We start from the raw sequence: 8,398 nt of genomic DNA on the forward strand, positions 1-8,398 counted from the left end.
ATGTTGTATCAGGAGAACTACATCATTCTCACTGGGCACAAATTTGGATACCATTAGGAAACTAATGGTAGCCTAGCATATATGCAGAAGAATTCTGTCATGAAAGTTAAATGTCTAAATAAGATTTATTAATCATGTAGCAAACCATGAGAGACTACTAACAAACTCAGCCCCCCAACTCACAAGAAAGAACTTATGCCTGAGGAAATGAGTTAATAGAAAGGTCTCCAAAGAATATTTCATAGGATAGGAGAAATAAAGCAGGGAATGAATCAAATATCTTAAAAGCAAGAACAAGTAGTTATGAAACAAGAATAAATATCAATAAAAAATCAGCTGAAGTTTTTTAAAATGAAAAATATACTCATTAAATTATACAACTTAATAAACAGACTGAATAACATTGTGTTTACTATATAGTAATTGGTGAGCTGTAAAATATTGCTGAGGATTTCTTCTAGAACATAAAACAGAGGCTAAGAGATATAAACTCTGGAGGAAATTTTAAGAGACATAGCAGATAGATTCAGAAGTTCTAATATCTGACTTAAAGAATTTTTTAAGAAGAAAGGAAAGACAAACAGGATAGCAATATTTGGAGAAACAGAGGCAAAGAATTTCTAAGAACTAAGTGATGAGATTCCTTTGTCAAAAGAGCTCACCAAGCACTACCAGAAAAATAATTCAATAAGAAAAAAATCCAAGTCTAGAAACTTCAGAGTAAAATTTCAGACCATGAAAGAGAAGTAAACCTCTCTATTTCTCTTCTTTTTCCTCTACCTAAATGGTTTACTTTCTTCCACTTCTCTTTCTTTGGAGATAGTAGCATGACCAAAGACACAGCGGACAGTAGTGGGCCTGGAGCTGACAAAGTGATGTGGGCCATGGCACCAACAATGTATTTAAGGAGGTGGCAGTAGAGACAGGGGCCAAGTATGCATGAGGACAAGGAAAGGGGAGTAGTGAGGAGGTGACAGTGAAGCTAAAGGCCAAAGATATGGTTCCTGTGGTCAGGAGATTAGCTACATATAGGAGGGTTGAGAGAAAGAATAACCATATTAAGGATACTGGGAGCCAGATTGATCAGTGTTGGAGAGGTGAGTTACAAATATGAAAAAGAGGAAGGTTGGAAAGAGGCCTGAGTTGTTAAAGTGGAATTGGAAGTACCAATGTGAACTCATGTTTGTTTGATATATTTATGTGGGTAGATACATAGGTATAGATATGTATATATCATAATACTGTGTATGCATGTTTATATACACATATATATTTTCTACCTTCTACAAAGAGTCTAGGAGCAATGACATTCTAGTAACTAACAATGAACATAAGTGAGTGCCCAGATCAGATTGAAATAAGTATCTAAATGTCTAAGATAACATAACATTTGCTTATATATATATACATATATGCATATTGATGTATACTTATATGCATATAATATATATCATATGTGTTATATGTATATGTACATACATATAAAAGTATGTGTATATAAGTGCATATATAATATGCACACACTATATACAGAAAATAAACTTCCTTTTCTAATATAAATAAGAAGTTTGCAACACATAACCATGTGCTACCCACAAAAGAAGGTTCAACAAAGTACAAAAAGAAAAAAAACCCTGATGTTATGTACACTTGTTCATTGCCTACATACAATAAAATTAGATATAGAAACTAAAATAGCAGAAAACAAAATAAAAACATAAAATAATCGTAAATGAAACATTTATTTTCTGGTTCTCAAAATTCTCATTAAATGGGTAGAGTATTTCATAATTGATGGTATCTTAAAATTGAGGAAATGTAAGCCCAAATTTCTTATTCAAAATTGCAAAATCCAGAAACTCTGAAAATCTAAAGTGATTTTTATATTCATTTGGTAGCAAAAAATAATCTGATCTGAAATCATTTAGTAGCAAAAGCTGATCTAAATTGACAAGAGGCCATTTAAAGACTTTATTCTACTAAGAGTATGGGTATTCCTATGTTGGTGACAAAAAAAAAATGGATATTTTTGAGTACACAGTGCTGACCCAGGCCCCTCTGGGAGATAATAAATTCATACCTGGTACATAAATTTTTGGTATTATTCTAAAATCTAAAAATTTTTGAACTCTGGAACACACATCAGACCTCAAGTGGTCCTTATAGGAAATGTGGACTAGTTACAGTATTTCTTCTGCATTCTAAATTACCTAAGAAAAAAGGGTAACTAGGGGAGCTGTTCAGCTCCAATGCTTATTTTTCCAACTCCTAAAGCTTCCCAATTAAGTATTTTTCTGTGGCAAGACTACAATTTTATGGCTATCATAATATGCAAACTTAAACTGTTTAATTTTTTCTTTCTTTTCTTTCATGCGGAAAATGATGAAATGCAAACATTTTCCCTCGCTTAGAGGCAGAGTTTCAATATTAAGAAAAAAAGAACTAATATTTTCATTGTTAATGATTCAAAATCCAAGGGTAATGAGCCATCAAAGTTTATTGTGTGGGGGGAAAAAGTCAGGAGAATAAATTCAAAGAAAGGGAAAATGCCAGTGAGGGAAGTCTGAATAGAGAGGAGTGGGTTTTCTACCACCTTCCCCCATCCCTGGCTAAGAGGATGTTAGAAAGAGGGGAGTAAATGAAAGAGAGTACCAGGAGCCCCAGCAGCCTCAAAGCCCAAGAAAGAGCTTGCTACATGGGGAAGAAACAAGTGGGTAGATCTAATTAAGGACTATTGCCAAGAGCACTATTCCAGTGCCCAGAAAAGAATGGAAGGTGAGTAAGCAGGAACTCTCACTTGAGTGAGAATGTCACTACTCCAACTGATTTCTCTCTTTAGCAAAGATAAAGGACTTAATTAGAACCCAGGGCTTCACCTATTGATTTTAAGCAGGGATGTTGCCTTCTGGGTTATAGGCTTTTATTAATTCCTTACTGAATAACCCATTGAGGAAATCTGCCTCCTGATTATGATACTTCAGGACTTCTCTAAACTCAATATAGGAGAAATAAAATCCTGGACAACTAGTATAGTAGTAATGATGGGGAAATCACTCCTTGCATTTCTGCTGCAGGGGAAGGAGTACAGAAAGGAATAATATTTTATTTTGTAAGTAGCCTAAAAGACTATCTTGCATCTGAAGGATTTGCAAACATAATAGCTTATGTTTCTAGCTATCCCAACGTCTCTTTATTGATATTTGCTATCAGAAGTGTGGGCATTTTTAGCTACTGAACCAATCTACAGACTTTGAAATAAAAAGTACAAGAAATCATATTAAAAATAATTGTCATGTACGTAACAAACTAAATGCAAAAACAGATTTTGTATAGGCACTACTAAAACAAACAAACAAAACAAACAAACAACAAAACCCTGAGCAACTTCTATAATCTTACAGACTATTTCCTATGTTGACTGGATCTATATCTTAAAACCCACAAAGGAGTCAAGCTCGTATCTTTCACACTTCCATGGACCATCATTCTACTACCCATTCAGAGATGCCTAAATTACATTAACACCTGAATGCATCTCTTCTTTAAGAATCTCCATAAATGAAAATACAAATAAAAAAACTATAATGAGACATCACCTCACACTTGTCAGAATGGCTAAAATAAAAAAACCCTAGCAAGGATATGGAGAAAAAGAAACCCTCTTGCACTGCTGGTTGGAATGTAAATTGGTACAGCCACTGTGCAAAACAGTATGGAGGTTACTCAAAAAGTTAAAAATAGAACTACCCTATTATGCTTGGGTGGCTCAGTGGTTGAGGGTCTGCCTTTGGCTCAAGGTATGAGCCAAAAATTCATGCACTCTTATGTTTATAGCACCATTATTTACAATAGTCAAATTATGGAAGCACCCCAAGTGTCCATCAATAGATGAATGAATAAAGAAGGGGTGGAATATTATTCAGCCATAAAAAGAATGAGATCTTGCCACTTACAATGACATGGATAGAGCTAAAGAGTGTTATGCTAAATGAAGTAAGTCAGTCAGAGAAAGACAAGTAATATACGACTTCACTCATGTGGAATTTAAGAAACAAAACAAATAAGCAAAAAAAGATAAAGAGAGAGAGAGAGAGAGAGACAAACCAAGAAAGACTCTTAACTATAGAGAACAAACTGATGGTTTACCAGAGGGGAGGTGGGAGGGAGAATGGGTGAAATAGGTGATGGGGATGAAGTTGTCATAATGAGCACTGTGTGATGCATGGAATTGCTGAATCACTATATTGCACACCTGAAACTAATATAATACTGTATACTCTATTACTACACTGGAATTAAAATAAAATAAAAATAAAAAATAGATAAGAGTTTCCATAAATGAACAAGCGCAAGGAAGCATTATGTTAGATGACAACTTTCAAAAGAAGATAAAATCATGACTCTCATATAAATATAAAATTAACACATGTCAAAGGTGTAATTTAACCCATTAATTAAATGAGAGACCCATTACAGTGGGTTCAAAAGGAGACCTCAAAGAAGACACATTCATGAATCTGTAATATTGACACAAATGTGCAAAACTGGCTTTTCCACAGGAGGAAAAATGTTTTCCCTCTATTATACAAAGTTTCTGTATATGTCTACAGACAAAAATTATTTGCATTGTTAGCCATTTTCTACAACTTAACTTTACTCTGTACAGAGTTGTAAAATAGCTTAGAGACAAGGTTGCACATTTCTAAAGGCTCAGATAATCCCCAAAGGCTCTAGCACTGTGCTGAATTATATAGACAGAAGTCTTCTTGCTTATTCCAAAGTCTTAAATTTCCCTTATAAGTACTATTTGAATGCAATTTTTAAACTGTCACAGCTATTTCTGTAATTCTATAAGTCAAGCTGAGGATTCTGTTTTAAAGGAAATGTTCATCATTCATGTGGATAATAGTCAAGGCTTTTTGATAATTGTCAAAGTATCAATGACAGTGAGTAGGCAGAAATGATTAGTTCCTGTTCTGATACTTACTAGATATACTTACAGTTTGCAAAAACTTAGGCAAGGATAAAGAGAGAGAAAAATATTTTGTCAATCATTACTTTAAAAGTAATGTTCAGTAGAAGAAACATCCTGATAGTCATCAACAGCAATGTCAATAAATATTTTTATATGTGCTGTAAAATTTCCGGGTAGAATGGAGATCAATAGAAGGATTTTCTACTGAGAGAAAATGTAGCAAGCAGCTCAAACTTTATTGGAAACATTATAAAGAGACCTAGCTCATCCAATTGTAATTCCTGAAATACTTTTTGCATTCTAAGGCGAACAAAAATATAATGAATTAAATGCTAATGGTAACCAACATATTAACTGTGGATCAACATATTGATATAATAGGGTTTTTCTTGAATATATTATGCATTACATATGCTGAAGTTCCTTATATATAGCAGAAAGGAACCCAACCTGTTTTTACTATTTTAAATTATCACATCTTTGTGTAAATGTTATAGCATTCAATTGGGGAGGGGGGCTGTCTTTAGAATTTATTTAGTACCAAGTCTTTTGGTCAAAAGTAACACCCCAAATTACGACACCAGAAAGTAACTCACTTTCTTAAAAACATTACTTACTAATATGACAGAATTATATTGCCCCAAAATAGAGGGATTTCCTTATATACTTTTCCAAAGAAAGCTGGGGTAACTCTGCTTCCAGCTATTATAGAAAACATACTTCAGAATACTTCTCTTCCCAAAATCAAATATCAAATGCATGAAACAATAGTTTGACAACAGCAGAGAGTCCTGATGGCAGGCAGGACTTGAGAAGCAGCAGTCTTGCAGAAAAGGTAAGCACATGAGGTGAACCTCTGTGCTATTCCCCCTCAAGACATCTGCAGGTTTGTAGCAGAAACTGATGCTAAACATAAAGACACACCTGGCTTGCAGCACTCTTACTGGACTGAAGAGACAGAATTAAGTAGTTGAGAGCAGCCAATGGGGTTAAGACGAGAAAGAGGAGGAAATACATAAAAGTGATCTTGGAATTCTGCACACAATTTTCCTGAAATGAGTTCACCATCTCCAAAACTGCACATACACAGAGCAAGACTCCCAGAAACCTAGCTGACACTGCAGCATGCTAAAGAGCTAGCCAAAAGCTTTAGTGCTAAAAACAAAACAAAACAAAACAAAAACACAAAAGCTTAAGTGGTATGGTGGTACTGAGGACATATAGATTATAATTCAGGGATCACAAAAGTAGAAGGGATGTAGGAAATAATCCCATGATACATTTGAGAGCACAGAAAGGCTAGACCCTAGAAATAGGGCTCTGTCCTAGGAATAAAGGCAAATTAGAACTAGACCTGTCCCATCAGAGTAGAAAATCCACTCTTGATCAGATCAAGGTGATTTTTCATATATCTCGCTTCCTGTCAAAATGAAATTACATTACCTTTGGGGAAGTACATCATATCTAGGACCTCCATGATTTTTTGTTCAGGATGTCCAATACTCATCACATACTAATAGGGAAAATAAGAAATTGGAACATATAACAAAAAATTAGGAAATATTTGAGAATAGAAATAGAACTAAAGATGTGTGACCCAGATATTGGAATTAATGTTGGAGACTTTAAAATAACAACATTTAACAGCTACATATTCAGGAATGAAACTGGATGGCTTTCTTACACCATACAAAAATAAACTCAGAATGAATTAAAGACCTAAATGTGAGATCTGAAACCATAAAACTCCTAGAAGAAAACATAAGCAGTAATTTCTTTGACATTGGTTGTAGAAACATATTTCTAGATATGTCTCCTTGGGCAACACAATCAAAAGCAAAGTTAAACTATTGGACTACATCAAAATATAAAGGTTTTGCACAGCGAAACAAACCATCAACAAAACAACAAGGTAATCTACCAAATGGAAGAAGATATTTGCATATTGTATATCTGATAAGGGGTTAATATCCAAAATATATAAAGAATTTATACAACTCAATACCAAAAAATCCAATTAAAATGAGAAGACCTGAATAGATATTCTTTCAAAGAAAACAAACAGATAACCAACAGACACATGAAAAGATGCTCAACATCACTAGTCATCAGGGAAATGCAAATCAAAACCACAATGAGGTCTCACGTTATATATGTCAGAATGTATAAAAACAAAAACATAAAAAATAACAAATGTTGGAAAGGATGTGGAGAAAAGGGAACCCTCATACATTTTTGTGGGAATGCAAATTAGTACAGCCACTGTGGAAAATAGCATGAAGGTTCCTCAAAAAAGTAAAAATAGAATTACCACATGAGGGATCCCTGGGTGGCGCAGCGGTTTGGTGCCTGCCTTTGGCCCAGGGCGCGATCCTGGAGACCCGGGATCGAATCCCACGTCGGGCTCCCGGTGCATGGAGTCTGCTTCTCCTCCTTCTGCCTGTGTCTCTGCCTCTCTGTCTCTCTGTGGCTATCATAAATAAAAATAAAATTCTAAAAAAAAAAAAAAAAAAAAAAAAGAATTACCACATGATCCAGTAATTCTACTACTAGGTAAAAAATATATATCTATATTTACATATATTTAAATATACATTTATTAATACATATAAAAAGAAAACACTAATTCAAAGAGATATATGCACTATTTCCTATATTTATTGCTGTGTTATTTAAAAGAGCCAAGATATGGAAGCAACCTGCATCCATCCATAGATGAATGGATAAAGAAGGTGGGATACAGCTACAGTAGAATATTACTCAGCCATAAAAAAGAGATGATATAGATACAATGGAATATTACTCAGCCACAAAAAAGAATGAGATCTTACCATGTACAACCACAGATTGACCTAGAGGGTATTATGCAAAGTGAAATAAGTTAGTCAGGGTAAGACAAATACCATATGATTTATTCACATGTGGAATTTAGGACACAAAACAAAGAAAAAAGAGACAAAAAAGACTCTTAAATCTAGAAAACAAACTGGTGGTTGCCAGAAGGGAGGTGAGTGTGGATGGGTGAAATAAAGTGGATTAAGAGCAGAGTGATCATGAGAGGCACTGAGCAATGTACATAATTGTTGAATCATAAGACTGTACACCTGAAACTAAAGTAACACTGTATGTTAATTTTACTTCAATAAAATTTGAAAAATAAAATAACAATGCTTAATATATTTGTAAAAATAGAGAACACAAGAAAGAATTTACCAGAAGACAGAAATCTACCAAAAAGAATGAAGCAGGAATTGTATAACTGAAAAAGGTAACAACTTAAATTAAGAATTCAATACATGAATTTAAAAGCAGATAAGGGAAAAGTAAAGATTAATAGTTTAATAACTAGTTTAAAAACTAGAAAACATCCACATGGAAAGTCAGAAAGGAAATTCAATGGGGACAATTCAATGGGGTAAGAAT

The 8,398-nt window shown here is 34.0% G+C and overlaps 1 long non-coding RNA gene across 1 annotated transcript in view; it reads right to left on the bottom strand.

Annotated features, from left to right (window-relative positions):
* Window positions 1–7,344, bottom strand: part of LOC121474776 — a 37,575-nt gene extending 30,231 nt beyond the window's left edge. The window contains exon 1 of the long non-coding RNA XR_005983522.1: window positions 7,287–7,344. This is a non-coding gene — a long non-coding RNA (uncharacterized LOC121474776). The remainder of the gene's footprint in view (window positions 1–7,286) is intronic.
* Between the last annotated feature and the right edge of the window lie 1,054 nt (window positions 7,345–8,398).

The sequence above is a fragment of the Vulpes lagopus genome, chromosome 13, assembly GCF_018345385.1.
Source record: "Vulpes lagopus strain Blue_001 chromosome 13, ASM1834538v1, whole genome shotgun sequence".
NCBI classification, from domain to species: domain Eukaryota; kingdom Metazoa; phylum Chordata; class Mammalia; order Carnivora; family Canidae; genus Vulpes; species Vulpes lagopus.